The sequence below is a fragment of the Aquarana catesbeiana genome, linkage group LG03 (assembly GCF_042186555.1).
Source record: "Aquarana catesbeiana isolate 2022-GZ linkage group LG03, ASM4218655v1, whole genome shotgun sequence".
In the NCBI taxonomy this organism is placed as follows: Eukaryota; Metazoa; Chordata; class Amphibia; order Anura; family Ranidae; genus Aquarana; species Aquarana catesbeiana.
In genome coordinates, this window is record NC_133326.1 from 678,275,722 (window position 1) to 678,285,721 (window position 10,000).

At 45.3% G+C, this 10,000-nt stretch overlaps 20 non-coding genes across 20 annotated transcripts; 11 read left to right on the forward strand and 9 right to left on the reverse strand.

Moving 5' to 3' along the window:
• Positions 1–232: 232 nt before the first annotated feature.
• On the reverse strand, positions 233–304 carry TRNAE-UUC (transfer RNA glutamic acid (anticodon UUC)). Its single transcript has one exon. It is a non-coding gene; the product is annotated as a tRNA-Glu (tRNA).
• A 120-nt stretch (positions 305–424) lies between these two features.
• Positions 425–497, forward strand: TRNAM-CAU (transfer RNA methionine (anticodon CAU)). Its single transcript has one exon. It is a non-coding gene; the product is annotated as a tRNA-Met (tRNA).
• Positions 498–1,202: 705 nt separating this feature from the next.
• Positions 1,203–1,274, reverse strand: TRNAE-UUC (transfer RNA glutamic acid (anticodon UUC)). Its single transcript has one exon. It is a non-coding gene; the product is annotated as a tRNA-Glu (tRNA).
• A 120-nt stretch (positions 1,275–1,394) lies between these two features.
• On the forward strand, positions 1,395–1,467 carry TRNAM-CAU (transfer RNA methionine (anticodon CAU)). The gene has a single exon. It is a non-coding gene; the product is annotated as a tRNA-Met (tRNA).
• A 713-nt stretch (positions 1,468–2,180) lies between these two features.
• TRNAE-UUC (transfer RNA glutamic acid (anticodon UUC)) lies at positions 2,181–2,252 on the reverse strand. Its single transcript has one exon. It is a non-coding gene; the product is annotated as a tRNA-Glu (tRNA).
• Positions 2,253–2,372: 120 nt separating this feature from the next.
• Positions 2,373–2,445, forward strand: TRNAM-CAU (transfer RNA methionine (anticodon CAU)). The gene has a single exon. It is a non-coding gene; the product is annotated as a tRNA-Met (tRNA).
• A 713-nt stretch (positions 2,446–3,158) lies between these two features.
• Positions 3,159–3,230, reverse strand: TRNAE-UUC (transfer RNA glutamic acid (anticodon UUC)). The gene has a single exon. It is a non-coding gene; the product is annotated as a tRNA-Glu (tRNA).
• A 120-nt stretch (positions 3,231–3,350) lies between these two features.
• TRNAM-CAU (transfer RNA methionine (anticodon CAU)) lies at positions 3,351–3,423 on the forward strand. The gene has a single exon. It is a non-coding gene; the product is annotated as a tRNA-Met (tRNA).
• Positions 3,424–4,320: 897 nt separating this feature from the next.
• On the forward strand, positions 4,321–4,393 carry TRNAM-CAU (transfer RNA methionine (anticodon CAU)). The gene has a single exon. It is a non-coding gene; the product is annotated as a tRNA-Met (tRNA).
• Positions 4,394–5,084: 691 nt separating this feature from the next.
• On the reverse strand, positions 5,085–5,156 carry TRNAE-UUC (transfer RNA glutamic acid (anticodon UUC)). The gene has a single exon. It is a non-coding gene; the product is annotated as a tRNA-Glu (tRNA).
• Positions 5,157–5,276: 120 nt separating this feature from the next.
• On the forward strand, positions 5,277–5,349 carry TRNAM-CAU (transfer RNA methionine (anticodon CAU)). Its single transcript has one exon. It is a non-coding gene; the product is annotated as a tRNA-Met (tRNA).
• Positions 5,350–6,062: 713 nt separating this feature from the next.
• On the reverse strand, positions 6,063–6,134 carry TRNAE-UUC (transfer RNA glutamic acid (anticodon UUC)). Its single transcript has one exon. It is a non-coding gene; the product is annotated as a tRNA-Glu (tRNA).
• Positions 6,135–6,254: 120 nt separating this feature from the next.
• On the forward strand, positions 6,255–6,327 carry TRNAM-CAU (transfer RNA methionine (anticodon CAU)). Its single transcript has one exon. It is a non-coding gene; the product is annotated as a tRNA-Met (tRNA).
• A 713-nt stretch (positions 6,328–7,040) lies between these two features.
• TRNAE-UUC (transfer RNA glutamic acid (anticodon UUC)) lies at positions 7,041–7,112 on the reverse strand. Its single transcript has one exon. It is a non-coding gene; the product is annotated as a tRNA-Glu (tRNA).
• Positions 7,113–7,232: 120 nt separating this feature from the next.
• TRNAM-CAU (transfer RNA methionine (anticodon CAU)) lies at positions 7,233–7,305 on the forward strand. The gene has a single exon. It is a non-coding gene; the product is annotated as a tRNA-Met (tRNA).
• Positions 7,306–8,010: 705 nt separating this feature from the next.
• TRNAE-UUC (transfer RNA glutamic acid (anticodon UUC)) lies at positions 8,011–8,082 on the reverse strand. The gene has a single exon. It is a non-coding gene; the product is annotated as a tRNA-Glu (tRNA).
• Positions 8,083–8,202: 120 nt separating this feature from the next.
• On the forward strand, positions 8,203–8,275 carry TRNAM-CAU (transfer RNA methionine (anticodon CAU)). Its single transcript has one exon. It is a non-coding gene; the product is annotated as a tRNA-Met (tRNA).
• Positions 8,276–9,180: 905 nt separating this feature from the next.
• On the forward strand, positions 9,181–9,253 carry TRNAM-CAU (transfer RNA methionine (anticodon CAU)). The gene has a single exon. It is a non-coding gene; the product is annotated as a tRNA-Met (tRNA).
• Positions 9,254–9,363: 110 nt separating this feature from the next.
• TRNAE-UUC (transfer RNA glutamic acid (anticodon UUC)) lies at positions 9,364–9,435 on the reverse strand. Its single transcript has one exon. It is a non-coding gene; the product is annotated as a tRNA-Glu (tRNA).
• Positions 9,436–9,555: 120 nt separating this feature from the next.
• Positions 9,556–9,628, forward strand: TRNAM-CAU (transfer RNA methionine (anticodon CAU)). Its single transcript has one exon. It is a non-coding gene; the product is annotated as a tRNA-Met (tRNA).
• Positions 9,629–10,000: the final 372 nt, after the last annotated feature.

The following is a 10,000-nucleotide window of genomic DNA, read 5'->3' on the forward strand; positions in this document are numbered from 1 at the left end:
TTCTGGTGCCCAGTGGCCTATTTAAAGCAAGCAGCATGAGCCATTAGTTGCTGGATGATCTTCAGCTGCCCCTGTTTCTGATATTATTTGATTTCCTGTTCCCGACTCAGCTTGACCTGTCTTGTCTGCATTCCTGGCTTTGACAACTAGGGAATGATTGGAGGTTACAATGGAAAAACAGCTTTGGAGGTTTCAGCACTAGGAGTGTACATGTCATTAAAAGGTCTTGCATTTCCCATACCGGGAGTCGAACCCGGGCCGCCTGGGTGAAAACCAGGAATCCTAACCGCTAGACCATATGGGAAAACTTTCTGCCCTTCTTTTGGAAAAATAGAGAAAACTAAATTGAAAAAAAATAATGCCGCCTGCATCATCTTCCAAGTATAGTGGCCAGCAGTGGCACGCAAATTCCCATTGCTGTTCAGCCTCGTTAGCGCAGCAGGTAGCGCGTCAGTCTCATAATCTGAAGGTCGTGAGTTTGATCCTCACACGGGGCACTGATCTCTCTGCTTCTTTTGAGTCTTGGGGTCCTTAATCCATGAAAATCACTACTCTTCATCCCTTAAGTTTTCCAAGAAGCCACATGGATGGAAAAGTGAGCGGCAGCTCAAGCTTTCAATGCTCTTTTGCCCTCCTAAATATTCCACCCAGCTGAAATCTTTAACTCTGCATCTAACAGACCTTGCAAGATACAATGTCTACTCACCCTGGAAAAACAGAGGCATTTTTCATCTATGTGACATGCTTCCCTTTGTTTCATCACACAGAAAGCAAAAAGCAAAGAGGAATTCAAAAGGGCTTTTACAAAGGTGTGAAAAAAAAGGATAATGTCTGTATGAGAGAATGGTTCGTAGAAGATTGGCACATAGAAATTTGCCAATGCGAATGTGCAGAAGAGCAAGAACGGCCAGGAGAATTCATGTGCACATGCGCATGTGCGTACGCCAAAGCGCACACAATGCGTGACAGATTCTGGTGCCCAGTGGCCTATTTAAAGCAAGCAGCATGAGCCATTAGTTGCTGGATGATCTTCAGCTGCCCCTGTTTCTGATATTATTTGATTTCCTGTTCCCGACTCAGCTTGACCTGTCTTGTCTGCATTCCTGGCTTTGACAACTAGGGAATGATTGGAGGTTACAATGGAAAAACAGCTTTGGAGGTTTCAGCACTAGGAGTGTACATGTCATTAAAAGGTCTTGCGTTTCCCATACCGGGAGTCGAACCCGGGCCGCCTGGGTGAAAACCAGGAATCCTAACCGCTAGACCATATGGGAAAACTTTCTGCCCTTCTTTGGGAAAAATAGAGAAAACTAAATTGAAAAAAAATAATGCCGCCTGCATCATCTTCCAAGTATAGTGGCCAGCAGTGGCACGCAAATTCCCATTGCCGTTCAGCCTCGTTAGCGCAGCAGGTAGCGCGTCAGTCTCATAATCTGAAGGTCGTGAGTTCGATCCTCACACGGGGCACTGATCTCTCTGCTTCTTTTGAGTCTTGGGGTCCTTAATCCATGAAAATCACTACTCTTCATCCCTTAAGTTTTCCAAGAAGCCACATGGATGGAAAAGTGAGCGGCAGCTCAAGCTTTCAATGCTCTTTTGCCCTCCTAAATATTCCACCCAGCTGAAATCTTTAACTCTGCATCTAACAGACCTTGCAAGATACAATGTCTACTCACCCTGGAAAAACAGAGGCATTTTCCATCTATGTGACATGCTTCCCTTTGTTTCATCACACAGAAAGCAAAAAGCAAAGAGGAATTCAAAAGGGCTTTTACAAAGGTGTGAAAAAAAAGGATAATGTCTGTATGAGAGAATGGTTCGTAGAAGATTGGCACATAGAAATTTGCCAATGCGAATGTGCAGAAGAGCAAGAACGGCCAGGAGAATTCATGTGCACATGCGCATGTGCGCATGTGCGTACGCCAAAGCGCACACAATGCGTGACAGATTCTGGTGCCCAGTGGCCTATTTAAAGCAAGCAGCATGAGCCATTAGTTGCTGGATGATCTTCAGCTGCCCCTGTTTCTGATATTATTTGATTTCCTGTTCCCGACTCAGCTTGACCTGTCTTGTCTGCATTCCTGGCTTTGACAACTAGGGAATGATTGGAGGTTACAATGGAAAAACAGCTTTGGAGGTTTCAGCACTAGGAGTGTACATGTCATTAAAAGGTCTTGCGTTTCCCATACCAGGAGTCGAACCCGGGCCGCCTGGGTGAAAACCAGGAATCCTAACCGCTAGACCATATGGGAAAACTTTCTGCCCTTCTTTGGGAAAAATAGAGAAAACTAAATTGAAAAAAAATAATGCCGCCTGCATCATCTTCCAAGTATAGTGGCCAGCAGTGGCACGCAAATTCCCATTGCCGCTCAGCCTCGTTAGCGCAGCAGGTAGCGCGTCAGTCTCATAATCTGAAGGTCGTGAGTTCGATCCTCACACGGGGCACTGATCTCTCTGCTTCTTTTGAGTCTTGGGGTCCTTAATCCATGAAAATCACTACTCTTCATCCCTTAAGTTTTCCAAGAAGCCACATGGATGGAAAAGTGAGCGGCAGCTCAAGCTTTCAATGCTCTTTTGCCCTCCTAAATATTCCACCCAGCTGAAATCTTTAACTCTGCATCTAACAGACCTTGCAAGATACAATGTCTACTCACCCTGGAAAAACAGAGGCATTTTCCATCTATGTGACATGCTTCCCTTTGTTTCATCACACAGAAAGCAAAAAGCAAAGAGGAATTCAAAAGGGCTTTTACAAAGGTGTGAAAAAAAAGGATAATGTCTGTATGAGAGAATGGTTCGTAGAAGATTGGCACATAGAAATTTGCCAATGCGAATGTGCAGAAGAGCAAGAACGGCCAGGAGAATTCATGTGCACATGCGCATGTGCGCATGTGCGTACGCCAAAGCGCACACAATGCGTGACAGATTCTGGTGCCCAGTGGCCTATTTACAGCAAGCAGCATGAGCCATTAGTTGCTGGATGATCTTCAGCTGCCCCTGTTTCTGATATTATTTGATTTCCTGTTCCCGACTCAGCTTGACCTGTCTTGTCTGCATTCCTGGCTTTGACAACTAGGGAATGATTGGAGGTTACAATGGAAAAACAGCTTTGGAGGTTTCAGCACTAGGAGTGTACATGTCATTAAAAGGTCTTGCGTTTCCCATACCGGGAGTCGAACCCGGGCCGCCTGGGTGAAAACCAGGAATCCTAACCGCTAGACCATATGGGAAAACTTTCTGCCCTTCTTTGGGAAAAATAGAGAAAACTAAATTGAAAAAAAATAATGCCGCCTGCATCATCTTCCAAGTATAGTGGCCAGCAGTGGCACGCAAATTCCCATTGCCGTTCAGCCTCGTTAGCGCAGCAGGTAGCGCGTCAGTCTCATAATCTGAAGGTCGTGAGTTCGATCCTCACACGGGGCACTGATCTCTCAGCTTCTTTTGAGTCTTGGGGTCCTTAATCCATGAAAATCACTACTCTTCATCCCTTAAGTTTTCCAAGAAGCCACATGGATGGAAAAGTGAGCGGCAGCTCAAGCTTTCAATGCTCTTTTGCCCTCCTAAATATTCCACCCAGCTGAAATCTTTAACTCTGCATCTAACAGACCTTGCAAGATACAATGTCTACTCACCCTGGAAAAACAGAGGCATTTTCCATCTATGTGACATGCTTCCCTTTGTTTCATCACACAGAAAGCAAAAAGCAAAGAGGAATTCAAAAGGGCTTTTACAAAGGTGTGAAAAAAAAGGATAATGTCTGTATGAGAGAATGGTTCGTAGAAGATTGGCACATAGAAATTTGCCAATGCGAATGTGCAGAAGAGCAAGAACGGCCAGGAGAATTCATGTGCACATGCGCATGTGCGTACGCCAAAGCGCACACAATGCGTGACAGATTCTGGTGCCCAGTGGCCTATTTAAAGCAAGCAGCATGAGCCATTAGTTGCTGGATGATCTTCAGCTGCCCCTGTTTCTGATATTATTTGATTTCCTGTTCCCGACTCAGCTTGACCTGTCTTGTCTGCATTCCTGGCTTTGACAACTAGGGAATGATTGGAGGTTACAATGGAAAAACAGCTTTGGAGGTTTCAGCACTAGGAGTGTACATGTCATTAAAAGGTCTTGCGTTTCCCATACCGGGAGTCGTACCCGGGCCGCCTGGGTGAAAACCAGGAATCCTAACCGCTAGACCATATGGGAAAACTTTCTGCCCTTCTTTGGGAAAAATAGAGAAAACTAAATTGAAAAAAAATAATGCCGCCTGCATCATCTTCCAAGTATAGTGGCCAGCAGTGGCACGCAAATTCCCATTGCCGTTCAGCCTCGTTAGCGCAGCAGGTAGCGCGCCAGTCTCATAATCTGAAGGTCGTGAGTTCGATCCTCACACGGGGCACTGATCTCTCTGCTTCTTTTGAGTCTTGGGGTCCTTAATCCATGAAAATCACTACTCTTCATCCCTTAAGTTTTCCAAGAAGCCACATGGATGGAAAAGTGAGCGGCAGCTCAAGCTTTCAATGCTCTTTTGCCCTCCTAAATATTCCACCCAGCTGAAATCTTTAACTCTGCATCTAACAGACCTTGCAAGATACAATGTCTACTCACCCTAGAAAAACAGAGGCATTTTCCATCTATGTGACATGCTTCCCTTTGTTTCATCACACAGAAAGCAAAAAGCAAAGAGGAATTCAAAAGGGCTTTTACAAAGGTGTGAAAAAAAAGGATAATGTCTGTATGAGAGAATGGTTCGTAGAAGATTGGCACATAGAAATTTGCCAATGCGAATGTGCAGAAGAGCAAGAACGGCCAGGAGAATTCATGTGCGTACGCCAAAGCGCACACAATGCGTGACAGATTCTGGTGCCCAGTGGCCTATTTAAAGCAAGCAGCATGAGCCATTAGTTGCTGGATGATCTTCAGCTGCCCCTGTTTCTGATATTATTTGATTTCCTGTTCCCGACTCAGCTTGACCTGTCTTGTCTGCATTCCTGGCTTTGACAACTAGGGAATGATTGGAGGTTACAATGGAAAAACAGCTTTGGAGGTTTCAGCAGTAGGAGTGTACATGTCATTAAAAGGTCTTGCGTTTCCCATACCGGGAGTCGAACCCGGGCCGCCTGGGTGAAAACCAGGAATCCTAACCGCTAGACCATATGGGAAAACTTTCTGCCCTTCTTTGGGAAAAATAGAGAAAACTAAATTGAAAAAAAATAATGCCGCCTGCATCATCTTCCAAGTATAGTGGCCAGCAGTGGCACGCAAATTCCCATTGCCGTTCAGCCTCGTTAGCGCAGCAGGTAGCGCGTCAGTCTCATAATCTGAAGGTCGTGAGTTCGATCCTCACACGGGGCACTGATCTCTCTGCTTCTTTTGAGTCTTGGGGTCCTTAATCCATGAAAATCACTACTCTTCATCCCTTAAGTTTTCCAAGAAGCCACATGGATGGAAAAGTGAGCGGCAGCTCAAGCTTTCAATGCTCTTTTGCCCTCCTAAATATTCCACCCAGCTGAAATCTTTAACTCTGCATCTAACAGACCTTGCAAGATACAATGTCTACTCACCCTGGAAAAACAGAGGCATTTTCCATCTATGTGACATGCTTCCCTTTGTTTCATCACACAGAAAGCAAAAAGCAAAGAGGAATTCAAAAGGGCTTTTACAAAGGTGTGAAAAAAAAGGATAATGTCTGTATGAGAGAATGGTTCGTAGAAGATTGGCACATAGAAATTTGACAATGCGAATGTGCAGAAGAGCAAGAACGGCCAGGAGAATTCATGTGCACATGCGCATGTGCGCATGTGCGTACGCCAAAGCGCACACAATGCGTGACAGATTCTGGTGCCCAGTGGCCTATTTAAAGCAAGCAGCATGAGCCATTAGTTGCTGGATGATCTTCAGCTGCCCCTGTTTCTGATATTATTTGATTTCCTGTTCCCGACTCAGCTTGACCTGTCTTGTCTGCATTCCTGGCTTTGACAACTAGGGAATGATTGGAGGTTACAATGGAAAAACAGCTTTGGAGGTTTCAGCACTAGGAGTGTACATGTCATTAAAAGGTCTTGCGTTTCCCATACCGGGAGTCGAACCCGGGCCGCCTGGGTGAAAACCAGGAATCCTAACCGCTAGACCATATGGGAAAACTTTCTGCCCTTCTTTGGGAAAAATAGAGAAAACTAAATTGAAAAAAAATAATGCCGCCTGCATCATCTTCCAAGTATAGTGGCCAGCAGTGGCACGCAAATTCCCATTGCCGTTCAGCCTCGTTAGCGCAGCAGGTAGCGCGTCAGTCTCATAATCTGAAGGTCGTGAGTTCGATCCTCACACGGGGCACTGATCTCTCTGCTTCTTTTGAGTCTTGGGGTCCTTAATCCATGAAAATCACTACTCTTCATCCCTTAAGTTTTCCAAGAAGCCACATGGATGGAAAAGTGAGCGGCAGCTCAAGCTTTCAATGCTCTTTTGCCCTCCTAAATATTCCACCCAGCTGAAATCTTTAACTCTGCATCTAACAGACCTTGCAAGATACAATGTCTACTCACCCTGGAAAAACAGAGGCATTTTCCATCTATGTGACATGCTTCCCTTTGTTTCATCACACAGAAAGCAAAAAGCAAAGAGGAATTCAAAAGGGCTTTTACAAAGGTGTGAAAAAAAAGGATAATGTCTGTATGAGAGAATGGTTCGTAGAAGATTGGCACATAGAAATTTGCCAATGCGAATGTGCAGAAGAGCAAGAACGGCCAGGAGAATTCATGTGCACATGCGCATGTGCGCATGTGCGTACGCCAAAGCGCACACAATGCGTGACAGATTCTGGTGCCCAGTGGCCTATTTAAAGCAAGCAGCATGAGCCATTAGTTGCTGGATGATCTTCAGCTGCCCCTGTTTCTGATATTATTTGATTTCCTGTTCCCGACTCAGCTTGACCTGTCTTGTCTGCATTCCTGGCTTTGACAACTAGGGAATGATTGGAGGTTACAATGGAAAAACAGCTTTGGAGGTTTCAGCACTAGGAGTGTACATGTCATTAAAAGGTCTTGCGTTTCCCATACCGGGAGTCGAACCCGGGCCGCCTGGGTGAAAACCAGGAATCCTAACCGCTAGACCATATGGGAAAACTTTCTGCCCTTCTTTGGGAAAAATAGAGAAAACTAAATTGAAAAAAAATAATGCCGCCTGCATCATCTTCCAAGTATAGTGGCCAGCAGTGGCACGCAAATTCCCATTGCCGTTCAGCCTCGTTAGCGCAGCAGGTAGCGCGTCAGTCTCATAATCTGAAGGTCGTGAGTTCGATCCTCACACGGGGCACTGATCTCTCTGCTTCTTTTGAGTCTTGGGGTCCTTAATCCATGAAAATCACTACTCTTCATCCCTTAAGTTTTCCAAGAAGCCACATGGATGGAAAAGTGAGCGGCAGCTCAAGCTTTCAATGCTCTTTTGCCCTCCTAAATATTCCACCCAGCTGAAATCTTTAACTCTGCATCTAACAGACCTTGCAAGATACAATGTCTACTCACCCTGGAAAAACAGAGGCATTTTCCATCTATGTGACATGCTTCCCTTTGTTTCATCACACAGAAAGCAAAAAGCAAAGAGGAATTCAAAAGGGCTTTTACAAAGGTGTGAAAAAAAAGGATAATGTCTGTATGAGAGAATGGTTCGTAGAAGATTGGCACATAGAAATTTGCCAATGCGAATGTGCAGAAGAGCAAGAACGGCCAGGAGAATTCATGTGCACATGCGCATGTGCGTACGCCAAAGCGCACACAATGCGTGACAGATTCTGGTGCCCAGTGGCCTATTTAAAGCAAGCAGCATGAGCCATTAGTTGCTGGATGATCTTCAGCTGCCCCTGTTTCTGATATTATTTGATTTCCTGTTCCCGACTCAGCTTGACCTGTCTTGTCTGCATTCCTGGCTTTGACAACTAGGGAATGATTGGAGGTTACAATGGAAAAACAGCTTTGGAGGTTTCAGCACTAGGAGTGTACATGTCATTAAAAGGTCTTGCGTTTCCCATACCGGGAGTCGAACCCGGGCCGCCTGGGTGAAAACCAGGAATCCTAACCGCTAGACCATATGGGAAAACTTTCTGCCCTTCTTTGGGAAAAATAGAGAAAACTAAATTGAAAAAAAATAATGCCGCCTGCATCATCTTCCAAGTATAGTGGCCAGCAGTGGCACGCAAATTCCCATTGCCGTTCAGCCTCGTTAGCGCAGCAGGTAGCGCGTCAGTCTCATAATCTGAAGGTTGTGAGTTCGATCCTCACACGGGGCACTGATCTCTCTGCTTCTTTTGAGTCTTGGGGTCCTTAATCCATGAAAATCACTACTCTTCATCCCTTAAGTTTTCCAAGAAGCCACATGGATGGAAAAGTGAGCGGCAGCTCAAGCTTTCAATGCTCTTTTGCCCTCCTAAATATTCCACCCAGCTGAAATCTTTAACTCTGCATCTAACAGACCTTGCAAGATACAATGTCTACTCACCCTGGAAAAACAGAGGCATTTTCCATCTATGTGACATGCTTCCCTTTGTTTCATCACACAGAAAGCAAAAAGCAAAGAGGAATTCAAAAGGGCTTTTACAAAGGTGTGAAAAAAAAGGATAATGTCTGTATGAGAGAATGGTTCGTAGAAGATTGGCACATAGAAATTTGCCAATGCGAATGTGCAGAAGAGCAAGAACGGCCAGGAGAATTCATGTGCACATGCGCATGTGCGCATGTGCGTACGCCAAAGCGCACACAATGCGTGACAGATTCTGGTGCCCAGTGGCCTATTTAAAGCAAGCAGCATGAGCCATTAGTTGCTGGATGATCTTCAGCTGCCCCTGTTTCTGATATTATTTGATTTCCTGTTCCCGACTCAGCTTGACCTGTCTTGTCTGCATTCCTGGCTTTGACAACTAGGGAATGATTGGAGGTTACAATGGAAAAACAGCTTTGGAGGTTTCAGCACTAGGAGTGTACATGTCATTAAAAGGTCTTGCGTTTCCCATACCGGTAGTCGAACCCGGGCCGCCTGGGTGAAAACCAGGAATCCTAACCGCTAGACCATATGGGAAAACTTTCTGCCCTTCTTTGGGAAAAATAGAGAAAACTAAATTGAAAAAAAATAATGCCGCCTGCATCATCTTCCAAGTATAGTGGCCAGCAGTGGCACGCAAATTCCCATAGCCGTTCAGCCTCGTTAGCGCAGCAGGTAGCGCGTCAGTCTCATAATCTGAAGGTCGTGAGTTCGATCCTCACACGGGGCACTGATCTCTCTGCTTCTTTTGAGTCTTGGGAATGATTGGAGGTTACAATGGAAAAACAGCTTTGGAGGTTTCAGCACTAGGAGTGTACATGTCATTAAAAGGTCTTGCGTTTCCCATACCGGGAGTCGAACCCGGGCCGCCTGGGTGAAAACCAGGAATCCTAACCGCTAGACCATATGGGAAAACTTTCTGCCCTTCTTTGGGAAAAATAGAGAAAACTAAATTGAAAAAAAATAATGCCGCCTGCATCATCTTCCAAGTATAGTGGCCAGCAGTGGCACGCAAATTCCCATTGCCGTTCAGCCTCGTTCGCGCAGCAGGTAGCGCGTCAGTCTCATAATCTGAAGGTCGTGAGTTCGATCCTCACACGGGGCACTGATCTCTCTGCTTCTTTTGAGTCTTGGGGTCCTTAATCCATGAAAATCACTACTCTTCATCCCTTAAGTTTTCCAAGAAGCCACATGGATGGAAAAGTGAGCGGCAGCTCAAGCTTTCAATGCTCTTTTGCCCTCCTAAATATTCCACCCAGCTGAAATCTTTAACTCTGCATCTAACAGACCTTGCAAGATACAATGTCTACTCACCCTGGAAAAACAGAGGCATTTTCCATCTATGTGACATGCTTCCCTTTGTTTCATCACACAGAAAGCAAAAAGCAAAGAGGAATTCAAAAGGGCTTTTACAAAGGTGTGAAAAAAAAGGATAATGTCTGTATGAGAGAATGGTTCGTAGAAGATTGGCACATAG